The 18,585-nt window shown below is 38.7% G+C and overlaps 1 long non-coding RNA gene across 1 annotated transcript; it reads right to left on the bottom strand.

Moving 5' to 3' along the window:
- Positions 1-669: 669 nt before the first annotated feature.
- On the bottom strand, positions 670-18,243 carry LOC145618573 (uncharacterized). The gene is made up of 6 exons (XR_014107948.1): positions 17,961-18,243; positions 15,864-15,966; positions 7,353-7,441; positions 6,937-7,271; positions 1,216-1,300; positions 670-1,099 (listed from the first exon to the last, which is right to left on the bottom strand). It is a non-coding gene; the product is annotated as an uncharacterized LOC145618573 (long non-coding RNA).
- Positions 18,244-18,585: the final 342 nt, after the last annotated feature.

The following is an 18,585-nucleotide window of genomic DNA, read 5'->3' as shown; positions in this document are numbered from 1 at the left end:
AATTTATTCTTAACATTTTAATGGTTGAGATTGAAAATAATTACAATTGCTACATATACATTGTAGCCATTGAACCGTCTTTCAAGTATAAGAAGAGGTTATAAAATGAAAGAAGTATATAATGTCTCTTTCAAGCAGCGGACTTTGTCACATCTATGTACAAGTTGTGTCATTTAGCAACTTTATTTAACTCTTCAGTGTTATTTCACGTTTAGACCAAAGAAAGTAAAAACATTGTACTTGTATATATTACGATTAAAGATAATGATAGGATTAGACTTTATGATTATAGTTTAGTCGTTTAACTGTGATTGAAAAGGTAACGTCATTTGGCCCAAACATTTGTCATATGTGTCAGTTATGAAAGAACACAACGTTGGTGGTTATTTGGTTAATATGCAAGCTCCAACTAGGACGATGTGTGATTGTATACTACAAGTATGTATTATCCTATTTACTTGTATTTCTAACAAGTTTGAGTTTTGGTTGTCATTGTCTTGGTTCTCTTTAATTATAGTTGCTTGGGCCCGTAACAGGCACTTTCAATCTATTTAAATTGATTAAAATGTCCTTAAAGTAACATAGATAAGACTGTGAATCTTGTTAAGATAATCAATAGTTCTGTTTATTTTACCAACCATGTTTCTATATAAGAGGTCCTACGTCAAAAGTACAATATTTGTTTAAGAAAATACTTACAAGGGATTTAAAGTGTATTACATCATGTGAACCCCCACTTTTCTTATATAGTGTGAAAAAGGGTTTTTCTTATCCTTCGTAGTATTTATGTGTTTATTAATTAATCATATTCTATTAGCAACTCTATCGGTTCCTAAATACTTACAATTATAACATACCTGTCAATGCACACAATTGAAACAAAGGATGGCAGGTCTAACAGATCTAGGTTGAGGCTGCCAAGAGCTTGAACAATCATGCCCCACCTTCTTACATTTCCCAGATCCCAGTAAAGCATAAATGCTGACTTGATCTTTCTTTGTCTGGAAGGATTCTACCTATAACCTAATGATTTACAAATGATGTAAGTCACAACAGGGACTATAAACGGCAAGACCACGAGGAATAGCTTCACCCAGAACTGCCAAAAAAATAATAAATAATGATTATATATACTACCAAATTATTGTAGTAATATATTGTTTTACCCAATTATTTAAAATAAAAAATAAAAATAAAAATAAAAATAAAACTTACCCCCAAATGTAGATGATCAAATGCAAACCCCAACACACTCAGATACGTAAGAAGGATTGTTGTGCAAGCAAAAACCATCTTAGGCCTAAAATACAAACAATAATTGTATATGTTGTTATCCGAGTTCACATACATGTATACAACAAAGAACTTTTTTCCTGCAAGCAACATCAAAGCTATACATCTTGGACATAAAAGGTAATAAAGCAAGCCCTCGTCAACGGTAACAAAAAACATATTCACCATGTTTATATAAGGCTCATACAATATTTAACTACAATGAATAAGTTCCTCTAGGATTTTTCGCTCTTGGGAGGTTTTCGCTCTAAGTTTCCTAGTTTTCATCCTTTTCGAAGGTCTTTCTCGAATTTCGAGTACTCTTTCAATGGATGATTCATTAAACAAAGAAATAGTGGCATATACACAGCAGGATATTAAGGAGGAGCAGGAAGTTGAATGGATTGATGAAGGGGAGGATCATGAGGCTGCAAAACTTGAATTGGGGATTGTTGGTAGAGTCTGGACTGACCGCAACGTTAATGCAAACGTGTTAATCTCTCTGATGCAGAAAATTTGGAACCCAAAACATGGCATGGAAGCAAACTGTGTGGGCAAGAATATGTTCTTCCAATTTCATCACTGAAAGGACAAAGCTTTTGTGATGGACTCTCAACCATGGCACTTTGATCCTCAGGCGATAGCCCTTAGCAATGTGGAAGGTAACACTTGTATCTCTGATATGCAACTACACTATATTCCGTTTTGGGTTCGTATTTATGATTCACCAATTCGGGGACGAACAAATGAAACTACTGCTAGAATAATTGGAGACAAAGTGGGAATATTCATAGGGATTGATAAATCTGACATTATTGGGGTTAACAAATCAATGAGAATTAGAGTGATGATTGTGATAAGGTGCAAAACCTTATCTGAGCTGAATCTAGCTCGGGATTTCCAGAAAACCAGAAAATAGGAAGAAGAAGAAGAATGAAGAACAGAGTGAAGGGAGAAACAGAATAGAGAGAGAAAGAGATTAGGAGAGGAAGTTGTTAATTCATTTTCTAATTCCACAATTACAACTTGGGAGCATAAATAAAGCATGACTTAACAGAAAAAGATTCTCTAATCCAGCTGCAAAGAACTAAGCACAAAAAGACAAAACTGAAATAACAATTTGGCTAACAAACTTTCCCGCCAAATCCTTGAACATAGAATATGGACTGTATCAGATTGATGCAAGGAAGCCCTTGGTCAAGAAGGTGAGACTGAAAATGCGAGGAGGTTTTACAGAGCAAATTGATATCAAGTATGAGAAGCTTCCTGTTTTCTGTTATTTTTGTGGCATATTGGGAAATGGGGAGGGGATTGTGGTTTAGATGGGGTGAATGTCACACCAAAGAGGCTATTCAGGGAGGGACTCTGTGCTTCACCATGGAAAGCAAACAAAGGTGGGGTATTGGAGAATTCAGAGAATAAAGATGGATGTGCTCGTAGTCTTTTTGTGACAAAATCTGCTCCAAAAAATGATAAAATGGGAGAGGTGGTCCTGAATGTCTTGAAGAAAATAGAAGTCATTAATTTAACCCCAGACAAATCAGATTTGCTGGAAGATCAGTCCACTAATAATGCTTTGTTAACAAGTGTAGAGGAGGAGAATAGAGAAGTAGTAGCTCAAGAGGAGAATGGGGTTGTTCCTGAGAATACAGGGATGGTGCTGCAACCAAAATAAGGGGAAGAACCTGGGAATGCTGTTAATAGAGGGACGAGTGGAGGCACTTGAAAAAAGAAAGGCTAGGAGGCAGGGAGGGAGGGAGGGAGGGAGTGAGGAAAGAGGGGAGAGGACCAGGAAGGGAAAAGGGGAAGGCAGGAGGACGAAGAACTAGAGGAGGGAAACTCGAAAAATATGGTTGTTGAAAAATCCTACGAAAAATGTTTGCGGAGGTTGGGGTACCCCAACCCCGCCTAAGATTATGAGTCTTTTGTGCTTGAATTGTCGTGGGATGGGCAACTCACGGTCAGTTCGCAAACTCCAAAAATGGAGTAATAAAATTGCCCCCGACTTGATTTTCTTGTCGGAAACAAAAATTAGTAAAGCTGCTTAAGAAGGTTTGAAGGGCATAATTGGTTTCTCGGGTGTATTTGGAGTGGACAGTAGGGGTTTTTCAGGGGGACTTGGACTCCATTTGGTAGGGCGTAAAACATTTTCACTGAAAAGTATTTTCCCATTTTACATTGTTTGGTTTGGTGTAAAACATTAAAATGTAAAATTTGGGGTGGAAAATCATTTCCACCTTATTGAAAACATTTTTCCCCCAATTTAGAAGGAAACATTTTCCATCACAAGTGGAGGAAAAACATTTTCCCTCACAATTGAAGTAATTGATTTTCAGTTTAACTAAACAATGAAAGATGCTTAAAATAGAAAATCATTTTACATGCAACCAAACAACGAAAAACCTTCAAAAAATGAATTTTTCAAGGTAAAAGGTTTTCCATGAAAAATTATTTTCATCTAAAATACCCAGCCAAATGGGGCGTTGGTGTTTTGTGGAATGAAGAGAAGCTGGATTTTTATTTGGCTTCCTACTCTCGTAATCATATATGCGGAGATGTGGTAAAGGAGGGTCAAAGTATGTAGCGTTTTGTGGGGATATAATTAGAGAATAAGCACCACACTTGGTCTTTAATTAGAAACTTGTGCGACATTACCACTTTGTTATTGTTCTAGGAGGTGATTTTAACGAAATTTTATCCTACGATGAGAGGGAGAGGGGTACAGGAAGGAGTAGGAGGAGATGCAACCTTTTCGAGATGTGTTGGATGACTGCGATTTGAGGGACCTTGGATACAGTGGGAAATGGTGGACTTGGGAGAAAGGAAGAACTAGTGCTACTCGGATTCGAGAGAGATTAGATCGCTTTAAGTGGCTGAGGTGAGAGATGGAGATCAAAATACCAATTATTTTCACCATAAAGTCTCTTGTTTAATTGTAATGATGAATGGCGGAAAGATGAGAGGGCAATTGAGCAATCTGCTTACTACTCTACGCTCTTTGCGTGACATGTAGAGAAGTTGATAATAAATAGTGACAATGCCACATTGTTGAGACCGTTCTCAAAGGAGAAGATTTTTTCACATGCATCCATGTAAAGCACGCAGCCAGACGGTATGCACACCATCTTTTATCAACGTTTTTGACATATTATTGGGGATGAGGTCTATAATTTTGTTAGCGATATATTAAGGGGAATTTCTTTCCGAAGCACATTTATAAGACTAACATTATTTGATCCTGAAAGTTAAAGTACCAAAAACGATGTCTGAGTTTCGTCCCCATTAGCCTCTGCAATGTTCTAAATAAAATAGCTTCTAAGGCTCTTGTGTTACGCCTTAAATCGATTCTTCAGAGAATCGTTCCAAAGAATCAGAGTGCGTTCGTACCAGGAACAAATCACTGATAATGCTCTCACCGCTTTGGAAGTTATTCATTCGATGAAGTCAGCAAGAAAGGAAGGTACGGTAGCCATGAAACTTAATATGATGAAGGCCTATGATAGAGTTGAATGGGGCTTTTTAAACAAATTGTTGCTTACTGTGGGGTTCGATGGGAGGTGGGTGAATTTGGTGATAAGATGGGTATCCTCAGTCAATTACTCTTTTGTGGTGAAGTGTTCCCTACCCGAGGTCTTCGCCAAAGGTGATCCACTTTCCCCTTATTTGTTTATTTTGCTTGCCGAGGCTTATTCTAAGATGTTACTTGATAGTGTCACAAGGAAGAGCATTCATGGTGCTAGGGTGAGTAGAAAAGGCCCGGAAATCTCAAATCTCTTATTTGCAGACGATGGCTTGCTGTTTACTAGAGCGACTAGATGCCATATGATAGTTGATATTCTCAACAGGTATGAAGCAGCATCTGGACAAAATATTAATTATGACAAATCAGAAGTCTCTTTTAGTAAAGGCGTTGATGCAAATCGATAGGAAGAGTTGTCGAGGCTATTAAAAATGAAAAGAGTTGATGCTCAGGAAAAATACTTGGGAATCCCAATGGTGGTCGGAAGATCGAAAAAAAAAGCTATAGGTTGGAAAAATTTGCAAGGGTGGAAAGAAAAGATGTTGTCATGAGCCGGAAAAGAGGTACTCCTCAAATCAGTCATACAAGCGAAACCTACTTATTTGATGGGGGTATACCAATTCCCGGTTCATGTAATTCATAGTTTAGAATTGGCCATGAGTTGATTTTTTAAGAGACAGAGTGATGACCGTTGAAGAATCCATTGGAAAAGCTAGAGCAATATGTGCAACCCGAAATGTTTAAGTGGGATGGGGCTTTAGAGACCTTAGAGTTTTCAATGATGCTCTTTTAGGGCAGCAAGCTTGGAGATTGTTGAATGAAGAAAACACTTTGCCGAGAAAGGTCATGAAAGCTAGATATATCCTAATGGCCCTTTTCTTGATGCTTCTCTTGACTTTGGGGGAGTTATTCTTGGAGTAGTGTATGAAGTTCAAAGGCATTTCTCAAAGAGGGTGTTTTGTGGAGAATTGGTAGAGGTACGCAAGTGAAGATATGGGATGAGCCCTGGATTGAAAGGGAAGCAGGGCATGTTATTACTAGTCCTATGTGTGCTGAGCTACTCTATGCGAGTAATATGATTGATGATGAGTGTAGAGAGTGGAGGGAGAAATTAATTGCACAAAGTTTCGATGCTCACGATCAGAGGTGCATTCTTGCCATTCCCCTAAGCTTGAGGGCTCTTAAAGACTCTTTTGAGCGTTCTCGAGGGATGGGGTGTACTCCACCAAAACAGCGTACTTACTTGGTAAGGGCTGTAATCTAGACGCTTTTCACAAGGCATGGGTAGTGATATGGGGCATGGAAGAATCCCCGAAAGTATGCCACTTCCTATGGTGTTTGTGTACTGATACGCTGCCAGTCACAGCTCTTCTTCACAGGAGACATATTGCTGATAGCGCGGTTTGTCAATGGTGTACTGACGAAGAAACCTCGAGTCATGCGATCTTTTCTTACAGCACAGTAAAGGAGTTGTGGGCTAGTATGGGTTGTAACTCTGTAATTGAGAATGTGGGCTTAATTTCCATGGGTGACTTGATCGAAAGAAGGGGATCAAAGAGGAAGCTAGCACAAAGAGCTGCGATTCTTGCTTGGTGTATTTGGGGTGAGCGAAATCGAAGGTGTTTGAAAATTCGAACACCTCAGACTGTATCCTAGCACAAGTTCACAGGCTTGTGGAAGAGCATGATAGATACTCCAAGCAGATTTATGGGCACACCCACAAACAGCAGCAACCTAGCCCCAAGCGTTGCTGGTAGCAGAAATTAAACAGGCCGGATTGGGCCAAAATCAAAGGTAAACTGAAAGGGGTCGGCTGGGCCATGAGTCATTGAGCCCAGACTAGCCAACTAATTTAAACCTTATAAACAAAGTCATAAGTCTTATAACATACCATTAAGCAAAAGAAAATCTAAACCCATTAGGCCATCATTAAAGGCCTTATAGAGCCAAGAAACTATCCAATATAACTCAAAACCAGACAACAAAACAATTTAATCCAAAAGTAAAATCCATCCAGATCTACACAACTTTCTTTTGTCATGGCACAGTTTCAACAAGCCAGTAGTATTATACCAATATATTTTTTACTACACAACAAATATCATGAGATAATAATTGTTATTTTGATAATATAAGAAACTTACCAAGAGTCCTTCTTTTTAGGAGGGGGTTGAGGATAATTTGCACCTGAAATAAAGGAAACAAGTCTTTGTATAGTGTATAACGAAGATGTTAATGACGATGGTGAGCTCATTGTGTTGGTGTAAAGCATGTGATCTTGTAATTGAACAGGCTCCCCCCTCCTCTTTCTCTTCCTTTTAGTGCCCATGTCCTTTATCATCTCCTAAGCTAGCTCAATTCTAAAGTTCCTTTTTCTTAGTGAAAAGCTTCACGGGTATTCCACATATATGAAATATAGGAAAGGAAGTACCCAAATTTGCTCATTTGAACTAGTTTGGTGCATGTTGGACTTTAAAACCTAGAAATATGGTCAATACAAATCTTTGGATTAAAAATGATCACATGAGAGTGGAACATAAAAATTGGCTTAAAAATATACCTCCTATCTCGAAAGAAGTCGGAGCCGTATGATATGAAGCATGACTCGAACCTTCTGGAGTCTGGTTATCTTCCATTTTCTTCCAAACCCTGGAGATTAATCAAGAGGAAAATAGGGAATGTCACATATAATTCATTATGTTATGCACATATAATTTTTATTCTTTTGTCAAAGCATTTCCTAAACTTTAGTTTTGAAGTCAAAATTCTTATAATGTAATAGTAATATTCTAATTTTCAAAGGCTTTTTATAAGTCCTTAATAGTATCGGGAATCAGGGATCAATGTTTAAAATTCCTAATTTTAGTTCTGAAGTCAAACAGGGTTGATTAGACAAGTACGGTGCCTAGGGAAAACCTGAACCTTAATAAAGGGAGGTGTAGGATTTGCACACTGAATACAAATTTTTAAGGAAGACTACATTATTAATATCCATAGCATAAACAGCAGCTTTAAACTTTGATATCCCTGAGTACAGTTTCCAAGCTTTCGTTCCTCTTCTGGTAAACAAATCATAAGAATAAACGTGCAAGTAACACCAATGACATTGCAGCTATATATCCCAACAAATTCAACTATATGCAAAAGCAGAAGAGTGGGACTCTCAAAAACAGATAGGCGGGATTGTTTGTTCTTATGAGTAATAAACTAATGGTTAAGAAAATTGGAAAAGAGCCAATTATAGTCACTGAACCACTATTCTCTCTCTCACCCTCTACTGTATGCTTGTCACAACAATGAGTCAAATTGTAATGGATCTATTATTTTCTTGTTTACTACGAGTTAAATCAAAAGGATAAGGGGAAAAAAAAAAAAACCCAACTACCCCGATAATTCCAAAATTGAAAAAGCTAGTTGGGTCTTTAATCCGACTTTATTTTTCTTGTTGAAACTAAAAGTAGTTCGGTTTTAGTCCTTAGTTGATTAAGAAGGTTAGTGAATGGGGAGGATCTCAGTCGAACGAAGCAAGTAACCTCATACAATCTCTTAGGGGGCTAGTTGTATGGGGTAGTTCCTGCTGAACTATCTCTCACTCTTAGCCCCTCTCGACTACCATTGTGAAACCGCAAAGTCTAAAGGTCACCTAGGGTTATCATACACTATAAATACCCACATATATGCCACACAAAGGGGATTGATCAATCTCTCTCTCTCTCTTTTTAAGCAAATTAAGCTTTCTACTCTCTCAAAAGGCAAACACTTACTTACGCAGCTTATGTTTTCTCTTTTACAAACCCTCTAGTGGTGACGGAGGCTCCTGGTGTTCAGCCCGAGATCCCAACAAGCATCTCGAGACTCTAGCAGGCAGTCGGTGTTTCTGATATTCCCATTGGAGTACACCCGAAACAGTTAGGTTGGTATATGCTAAGGGCCTTATTGGTGGAACGTGGCTAAGATGGAAGAAGAAAAACTTGTTTGACGTTTTGTTGTTTGCGTTAATTTAATTGTGCTAGATATCAATGACTCTATTAATGGAAAATGGAGACTTATTTTGCTTTACGCCCTAACACCGCTCTTAGAGGTGATGTTTGTGATAGTCTTAACCTTTGGACTAACCCCTCTTTTAACTTACCAACTGTCATTTGGGTGATTTTAATCAAGTGGATAATTGTTTAGATAAGACAGTGTATAACTCCTCGCGTATTAGGGGAGCTAACCTTTTCATTGATTGGAAGATCCAAAATAATTTACATGATCTAATTTTTGGAGGGCCTAGGGAAGACATGATTTTTTTTTTTTTTTTTTTTTTTTTTTTGACAACAGCAAAACACAAACAACTAAGTGGCAAAACTATAAAAACTAATTCTACAAGTATTAGCTACATCATGGGCCAATCCGACTTGGTCCCTCCCTACCTTCCAAACAACACATGTCTCGAACGCAGACGCTAAACTCTGGATGTCCTTGATAGTCCACCCAAGTTCTGAACGAGGTTTAGGGAATCAGAAAACAAAAAGATACAAGGAAAGCCTTTAGAAGTAGCCCATCTAACCGCAAACAAGCAAGCAAGGGCCTCCGCATGTAAAGCGGAAACTGCTTTACAAAAATGCCCTCCCCCTTCATGGAAAGTGTTTCCATCTAAGGAGAATGCCCAACCTAACCCTGCATTGCCATTGTCTTTCTTCCACGATCCATCAATGAGAATAGTGACTCCTTGCGATGTGATTGGCAAATGAATTGTAGTATAGACCTCTTTCCCTAAGGAAGCATAAGTAAAACCCGGTGGATGATTAACCCCGATGTTAGTATCATTTGGGTAACTACTCTGCTTCGTACGGAAGATATCAAGGTCCTCCGACGCCTTGCTCATATGATGAAGCCATGCCTCACCGTCTCCATCCTCTCCTCTGAAAACCCGTCCATTCCTAGTTTTCCAGATGCACCACAACGTCATAATCACCTTAGTGATTCTCTCACTATCAATACCATCCTCGCTATAAAAAAGCAGGATATATTTCTGAATCCATTGTCGCATAGGAGTAGATTCAGCCAGACTCAAGTTGAGAATAATGGAGCAGTTGCTCCACGCAAACTGTGCTACCTCACAATCTCTAAATAGATGTTGGAAATCCTCCTCGCCTGCCCCGCAGATATCACATCCTACCTGTACTGGGATACCCCTATGGTGGAGATTGGCTTTTACCGCTAGGCCATTCAAAAACAATTTCCAAAGGAACAGGCTCCACTTAGGTGGACTATTGAGCCTCCAGAGGATCTTCCAAACCTCCTTGTACTGTGTATGACAAGACTCTGTCCCCTTCAGACCCTGCAGATATGCGTACCCTGTCTTAGTAGTGTACCTCCCTGACTTATGATGAGGCCAATACAAGAGGTCTTCACTCTGGTTATCTGACAGTTCCAAGCTCAAGATTTCCTGTGCACTTTCCCATTCAAACCTCGATCTTACAAGGGGAAAATCCCACCTTCTAGGGCCATTAAGCAGAAGCTCACTAACACGCCCCGATCCCACACCACTCAAAGGTTGGTTGGAAGCCATGACCGGAACCTTACCATTGACCCATTTCATGTTCGCATATCTGATCCTATCCCCCGAGCCAACCTTCCAAGCAAAGCCCTCGACCAAGCTATTAGTAACAGAAAGCAGACCTCTCCTCCCCCAAGATGGGGACTGGCCTAAAATAAACCCCTTCCGACCTGTAGTGAGGGGGCTCACCTCTTTTTGATATAACACCCTTGAGGCCAACAGTTGAGGATTGCAGTGCATTCTCTGAACTTGTTTGAATAACATTGCATCATTTAATGTGGTCATCGATCTGATCCCCAAACCCCCCATCCCTTTAGGGAGATGAAGGATATCCTTCTTAACCCAGTGCATGCCCTTATCTCCATTAGAAGCCCAGAAGAACCTTGCGATTATGGAATCAATTGCATTTGCCGTGGAGACAGGTAATTTGAAGCATTTCATCACATGGGAAGAAATACTAATGAGGACAGAATTAATCAAAACAAGCTTGGCCGATTGTGAAAGTCTAACAGAGCTCCACTGCATGATCCTAGTAGCAACCTTATCTACCAGAAAACGAAAATTATCCACCTTTCTCCTAGTGAAATCGATAGGTGCCCCCAAATGAGTCCCCAAATTATCCTTCTGTTCCATTCTCAGAATGTCTTTAAAACATTGACGCTCCATTTCTGTAGTCGAAGGGCTGAAACGAATAAAAGATTTCTGAAGATTGAGTTGTTGACCCGAGACCCTTTCAAAACGCCTTAGCAGATCAGCTAAGTGACCACAGGAAGAAGGCGTAGCCTTAAAGAAGATCATCGCATCATCTGCAAAAAACAAGTGAGATATGGAGGGGGAACGTCTCGTGACTTTGATTCCTTTAATCAAATCAATGTCCTCTGCAAGCATAAGCATCCGTGACAGAATATCCATGCAGAAAAGGAAAAGGTAAGGAGAGAGAGGATCCCCCTGACGGAGTCCACACTCTGGCTTAAAAGACTCCGTTACCCTTCCGTTTATCAGGGTCTTGTACGAGACAGTAGTAATGCATTGCTCCACCCATTGGATCCACTGGATATCCATAAGCCTTCAAAATTTTGAGAATGAAGATCCAATTTACCCGATCATAGGCCTTAGACATATCAATTTTCAGAGCAGCCATTGGAGCTTTTACCTTTGTGCCAGAAATGACATGGGTCAGTTCTTGGCTGAGCAAAATGTTGTCCTCCATGTATCGACCCGGGACGAAGGCATGTTGAAACTCCGTAATCATCGAGGGTAGAGACCCTTTCATTCTGTTAACCATGCATTTCGTAATGCATTTATAGATTGTGTTGCACAAGCTAATGGGACGTAAATGAGCAGCAACCTCTGGATTCTCTACTTTTGGCAACATGACTAAGAGAGAAGCATTGAGTTCCTTCAACAAGAAACCTGTGTTGAAAAAATGTTGAACTGCCTCTATAACGGAATTACCAACCAAGTCCCAATGTACATGAAAAAATTCTGCTATGATCCCATCCGGCCCTGGAGATTTGAGATGGTGGATAGAGAACATTGCCTTCCTAATTTCTTGACCATTAAAAGGCCTTACTAGAGCCGTAGCCTCTTTGTCTTCCAACATTGGGAAGACCATCTCGCGGAAAAGCAAGTCGACCTCATTCTCAACCGAGTTACTAGTCACTAGACTAGGAACAAAAACCTTTTTAAGAGAGTCTTGGATTAAATTGGCAATATCATCATGGCCCCTAATCCAGTCACCATCCTCATTTTTGAGGTTTAGAATCTCCTTCTTTTTTTGTCTCTGCTTAACCCTATTGAAGAGAGTCGTTGATGGCATATCCCCTTCTTTAACCCATCTGTCTTTCAAACGTTGTTGCCAATAATGAAAGTCAGTTTGCATTTAGGGATAACATCATTAATCCCTTTAACATACTCCTCCCCTTCCTAAACTGACAAAACTTCATTCCCTTGGTTGCTCAGCGTGTTAGTGATGCTACGCCAGTTAACACCCCAAAAAGTACGCTTATCTAGACACCATTTTTGAGCTCTAGTTCTAAATAAACTGAGACGTTTAGCCAAAACAAACATACTTGAACCATTCACAGCAACATCCCAAGTATCTGTAGCCAAGCCTTTGATATCATTATAACGCAAACACCATCTCTCAAGTTGATAGGGCCGATTGGACCTCGGGCTAGACGGAGCCGAGTCATAAGTAATGGCGGCATGATCCGACACCACTATCGGTTCATGCGTGACCCTTCCTTCTGGGAAGTCCTCAAACCACTGATCCGTACAAAACGCTCTATCCAATCGCTCCAAAATGAGGCCGTTTTCTATCCGTTTGTTAGTCCATGTGTAACGAGGCCCCGAAAAAGGAACTTCCATTACACCATTATGAAGTCGCCAATCAACAAAGGCATCAAGCCCTTTTATTACTAGCGATCTCCCTAACTTATCTTGTAAACAATCAACTTGGTTAAAATCACCAATCAAGAGACAATTAGGAGTTATCGAAAGAAGAGTTGTGAGTTCATCCCATACTCTAGGCCTCTCTTCTACTTTAGGCTCGCCATAAACAAACATCACATTTCTATTACTTCCATTACCATCATCAAGGTTACACAAAATGTAGTTCGGAGTAGACATAACACAAGTAACGATGCCTTGATACCAACTAAAAACCGCTAGACCCCCCTAGTACCATCCGCATCCACTCCATAAGAAAAATTTGGAGTGAATGAATTAACTAAAGATTTTACATCGACAAAAGGCATCTTAGTTTCGGATAAAAACAAGAACATAGGAAATTTAGAAGAGATTAGCCACACTAGATATGGATATGTAGGGGCTAGTGTGTCATTGAGACCCCTACAATTCCATGAGATGATCCTCATATATCCATCGGGAGCTGATCCGGTGCAGCCACCTCACCAAAACACTCATCCATGGACTTCCAAATTGCATGTTGAACCTCGACTTCCAAATGGAAGACATGATTTTAGAGAGGCTAGATAAAGGGTATGCCAACTCTAAATGACTTACCCTCTTTCCCAACTCCGTAATCAAACATCGACCTATTCAGCTTCTGATAACGCTCCCATTATTTTTAACAATTTACCTAAAAGCCCAAAAAGGAAAAGTACTTATAAATTGGAAAGATGGAGCCTGATTACTCGGAGTCTCGGACTACATAGATGTCGCTTATTATAAATGGAAAGAGGGTCAGCAATGTACAAACTAGCAAGGAAAATTCAGCTAAAAAGGGGGGAGGGAGGGTATAAAAGAATAGAGCTTGGATAAAAGGGAGGGGGGGAATGGGGAATGGGATAAATTTGAGAATGACATTCTGGAAGCACAGCTTTTATTTTAGAATCGGATGATAAAGATGAGGATTTCATTCGAGTCAGCAAAACATTTGAAGAATATTCCAAGAATGTTTCCCCTTATTGGAGGCAAAGGGCAAAGCTAAATTGGAGCTATTCATGGGACACATGTTCAAGATATTTTTTTTAATTTTGTTAGGGGTCATAAATGCAGGAATAAATTAAAAGCTCTTAAAGATGAATTGGGGGTGTGGGCAACTAATGAAGAGGAAATTCAGGGTATCATTCTGAGGTATTTTCATGCCATCTATGGGAGTGATGGGTCGAACAACTCTTGAAGGGGGGAGGAAATTCAAAGAGGTTTTAACAAATCACTCACGAACGAAACGATTGAGATTTACTTTCTAAGCCATATACGAGACGGGAAATCAAGAATGCTTTGTTTTCTATGGAACCTTGGAAGGCTCCTGATGGAGTTTCTACGGGTTTCCTTCAAAGAAACTGGAGTTGGTCAAGGACGATATAGTGGAAGCAGTGCAAGCGGCCTTGAATTCAGGTAACATACTTTGTGAGCTGAATTTCACAAATATAGCTCTAATCCCTAATTGCTAAAATCCTGAGAGCATTGATAAATTAAGACTGATAAGTCTCTACAATGTCACATACAAAATTATTGGTGATTTGGTGAGTCAATTCCAAAATGCATTTATCCCACGTCGGGCTATCTCGCACAATATCTTGCTAGCGCATCAATTACTTGAGATTATTGGGAAGAACTAAGAAGAGGGTGAGGAGCAAGGTGGCTATTAAAGCCGGCATGAGTAAGGCATAAGATCGAATTAAATAGAATTTTCTTGCACAGAGTAGGACTTCCAGAACTAATGATCAAGACAATCATAAATGTGTGTGGTGTCATTCTCAGTTGTTATCAATAGTACTTAACAAAAAGCCTTCAAACCTAAGTGCGGTCTACATCAAGGAGACCCTCTATCTCCCTACTTATTCATTTTGTGTATGGAGGATTTGTCCGGGTTAATTCAGGAAGAAGAAAAAGGGGGGCAAGATTACTGGTTAAAGGTTTCTCGAGAGCTCCAAGAATCAGTCACTGCATTTTGCGGAGGACTCGAATTTTTTTGTATGGGGGGTGACAAAAATATCATGACTTTAGCTAACACTCTAAATATCTGTTGTAAGGCCTCGGGGCAAGTTATTAATCAGGAAAAGTCGATCTTATTAGCAAGCCCCAACTAAAAGAGTAAGATATTGGAGGTTAAAGTTAGCAAAAAAATTGGGATCTACCTTGGGAATCCTTCGGATTTTGGGTGGACAATTGCTAAGTTTTGGTGGCTGCCTGGCTGGGGATCAAAAAATGCAAAGGAGTCTACTGGAAAAGCTTGAAGTTATTAACTAAGCCTAGAGAGGAAGGAAAATTGGGAATTAGGGATGCAAAAATTATTAATCAAGCCCTGCTAGCCAAACAAGGGTGGCGTATAATTCATGATAAAGACTCAATTTGAACAAAGCTTTATATGCAAAATATAACATCAGTGAAAGCAATTTGTTTGACGGATCGTTGATGGCTAATGAAGGAGGCTCTTGGGGCTGGAATGAGATCAGATGGGGCCTGCAGGTGTTAAAGGGTGGTAGTTTTTGGTCTATCGAGGATGGGTGTTAGGCAAAAATCCACCATCCCTGGTTCAAGGTCAGGCACCGGTTTAGAAAATCCTGAAAATACTCTTTGTGAAGAGGTTAGGAAGCTCATTACAAACAATGGTGGGTGGAATTTAGACTTATGCTATGCCTGATTTGATGGGGCAACCGTTTCAAGAATCATGAATATCAATACTTTGGACTCCGGGTATAGTGATCTGGTAATATGGAAGGGTGAAAAGAATGGGCGCTACTATGTCAGAACTCAGAAGTGGATACAATATGATTTACAGGGCTAATTACAATGAAACATATGGAAGAATTAACCCCCATCTTAACAGCCTGGCTAATCTAAACTGGAAGTCTTTTTGGAAATATGAAGGAAACCCACAGGAAAGAAAGAACAAAAATCAAATCATTCTTTGGAAGATTTTCAATAATGCACTCCCAATAGGAAGTGAGAGGAAAATAAACATATTAAATATAATTAGCTTATCTTAAAATTAAAAATCGAAACATCAAACATAACAATAGAAAGAAGAAAAAAAATGGCAAGAAATCAATATACCTCGAAGCTCCAAGAACAAAGGTGGCCGCCGCGAGTAGTCGAAATGGAATCACGGCAATAACTCAAACTGATGAACACTGAGCTTCTTGTTAATCAAACCAGCCTGAAAGTAAAGGCAACAAAACGCACCAAAATTGTATTTAAAGGCAAAAACAGACCCTCAAATTGATAAAAACAGAAACAAAAGTAATATTGACTGCATTTATCCACCTAAGTTTACTTAACTATACCATATCCATTGATCAGCATCATTAACAATTTTTAGGCCTCCCCAGTCCCTCCGCCCCTTCTTTTACTGTGAGAGTAGGGTCTGTAGATGATCAGCCGGACAGTCATACAAGTTAGCTTTTGACTTCAATCAGCTCCATAACTTTTTCATAGAGACCACCAGTTAATTATGTTTTGGCACATCATGGTAAAAATGGAGCAGGCATTATTCCTAACTTAAGTCAAAATTAACGTTCGATAGACAAGTAAAACCAGACTATCATCCAAGAACTCTCCTACACAATTGTAATCTAATATTTTTTTTAATGTAAGCATTTTCCATAAAAAAAATACATCAAACAAACAAGACTGACAGGATAAGGACCTTAAAGTCAAAACGAAGTGCCGATCAGACTGACTGATATCAATATTTCCTTAATAGTACACCAACAAAAACAACCATGCAATTCTAAATGTAGTAGTATTATAAATTTATAATTATTATAATAAAGTTATAACAAATTACAGGTCTAAATTAACTACAGCAATAATAAGCTTGGTTAATCAATTCATCAAATTTATTTGAAGAGATTAAAGCCTCAGCCACCCAAATAATAACATTTTCTAAAGCACAGTCACTTTCACTAATACATAATGATCGAATCGCCAAAATTACTCCACTCAAACTTCTATTTCAATGGTTTTCTTTTTCTTACAAAAAACTGTTATTACCTCGATAATATGCTCACAATAAAATTACTCCGTATTTCATTCTTTTTTGGTGCAAATGAATGAAGCTCACGACTTTTCTCTTTTCTCATTTTATAATAATTACACATTTTCTCACTTTTTAATAATTTCATCATCTTTCATTCACTTACTTTATCAAACTTTCATAGAAACAAGAATCAGCCTATGAAACAAGCATATTGGGAGTAATCCAAAATCAAAAATGCTATGTGTTTACTTGTTACCCATGTTAGAAACAAGAATCAGCCTATGAAACGAGCATATTCGGATTGAGTAAATTCTTGTCAACAGATTGACCGCAGATTCATGAATTGAAACCTCAAGAAACACATTGCTTGGTTGTTGTTTAAAGCTCGTAAACAGGTCACGGAGAGACAGACAAGGATATAAGCTACTTGTTTGATCCTGCAAAACTGGATGAATAGCCCTATAAAATTAATGATATTTCCTACTTTTAGAGGAGTCATTTGTTTAAAGGTTCAATTGTATAGCCAGCTTTGTGCACCTTCACACCCTTATTCTCACTGTAAAGGCGTTAATTGCTCCATTACTCAACAAATCTACTTTGCAGACCCCTACTCATCCAACTAATAATTCTTAATCAGAGGATATATTAATAGGAAAAAAAAAAGGGGGGGGGGGGGGGGGGGGGGACTTTACTCCAAATCTCAAACTCCAATAACAAGAATCAAATTGCAAAGAACTTTTTAATATTGTTTAAGCAGCAGGAGATATCCAACTTTCACTCAACACCTTAAGACTCAAACACACAAGAACCCAAAATAAACATCAGTGTTTAAATCGAATAAAAATCAATATCAGTGTTTATAATTAATGAAATTGGGTTGAAAGGTCTTCATCAAATTCACCAAGAAACAAAACTTAATCGAATTAAATCTTTTACAATTGTTCTTCAAACCGACTATAAAACCTAACAGAAAAATAAAAATGACGAAATTAAAATTAAATTGCAGCAATTGAAAGCAAACAGAAAAGAGGAGAGAATAAGCGTACTAGTGGGACTGAAAACGGGGAGAAAAAACGAGCATTACCAACCCAAAAATGGAAATAATGAAAATTCAATTATAAGCAATCCCTAGACACTTCAATGATGCTTTTACAGAAAACAACACATTTTACCTTCAAATTGATATTCGGATGAATTCAGAAGACACTTCAATGGAGGATTCAAGAGTAGACTTCAATGGAGAGAGGAGAGAAAGAGACGATGCAATTGCATGCATCAACGGAGTACGACTTCAACGGAGTGTAGGCTTCAATTAGGGTTTCGTTCGTCCTACTTCAATGGAGTGCAATGGAGGAGAGTTAGCAACTAAGAAGAATGGAAATTAGCGAAAATGGAAGGAGAGTTGGCAATGGAGGAAATTCAGTGAAAATGGAGATGGCGGGTTCTTGAATTCAATTTTTTATGAGAGAGAAGGCGCGTTATTGAACATTCTTATGAGAGATAAAGCGGGTTGCTAATGATAGTACTTAATTAGGTCCTGTGTCGAGGTGTCAGGCACGAACATTTAGGACATGTTCACTTCAGCTTAATTCAGTTAAGTTTCGCTCTAATCACAGTTCAGTTCAGCTTCTAATTTCCTTCTCTTATAAAATATTCATTTCAGCTCTATTCAGTTTAACTCAACTCCAATCAGTTCAACTCAGTTCAGTAAATGTGAACAACCCTTAATCAATAAAGGAAAAAATTTATTAAAAATAAAATAAATAAAACACAATCATAACATATTATTATCTTCGA

This window comes from Chenopodium album, chromosome 26 (genome assembly GCF_948465745.1).
Source record: "Chenopodium album chromosome 26, dcCheAlbu1.1, whole genome shotgun sequence".
Taxonomy (NCBI): Eukaryota; Viridiplantae; Streptophyta; class Magnoliopsida; order Caryophyllales; family Amaranthaceae; genus Chenopodium; species Chenopodium album.
This window is presented reverse-complemented; position numbering and strand designations above follow the sequence as displayed.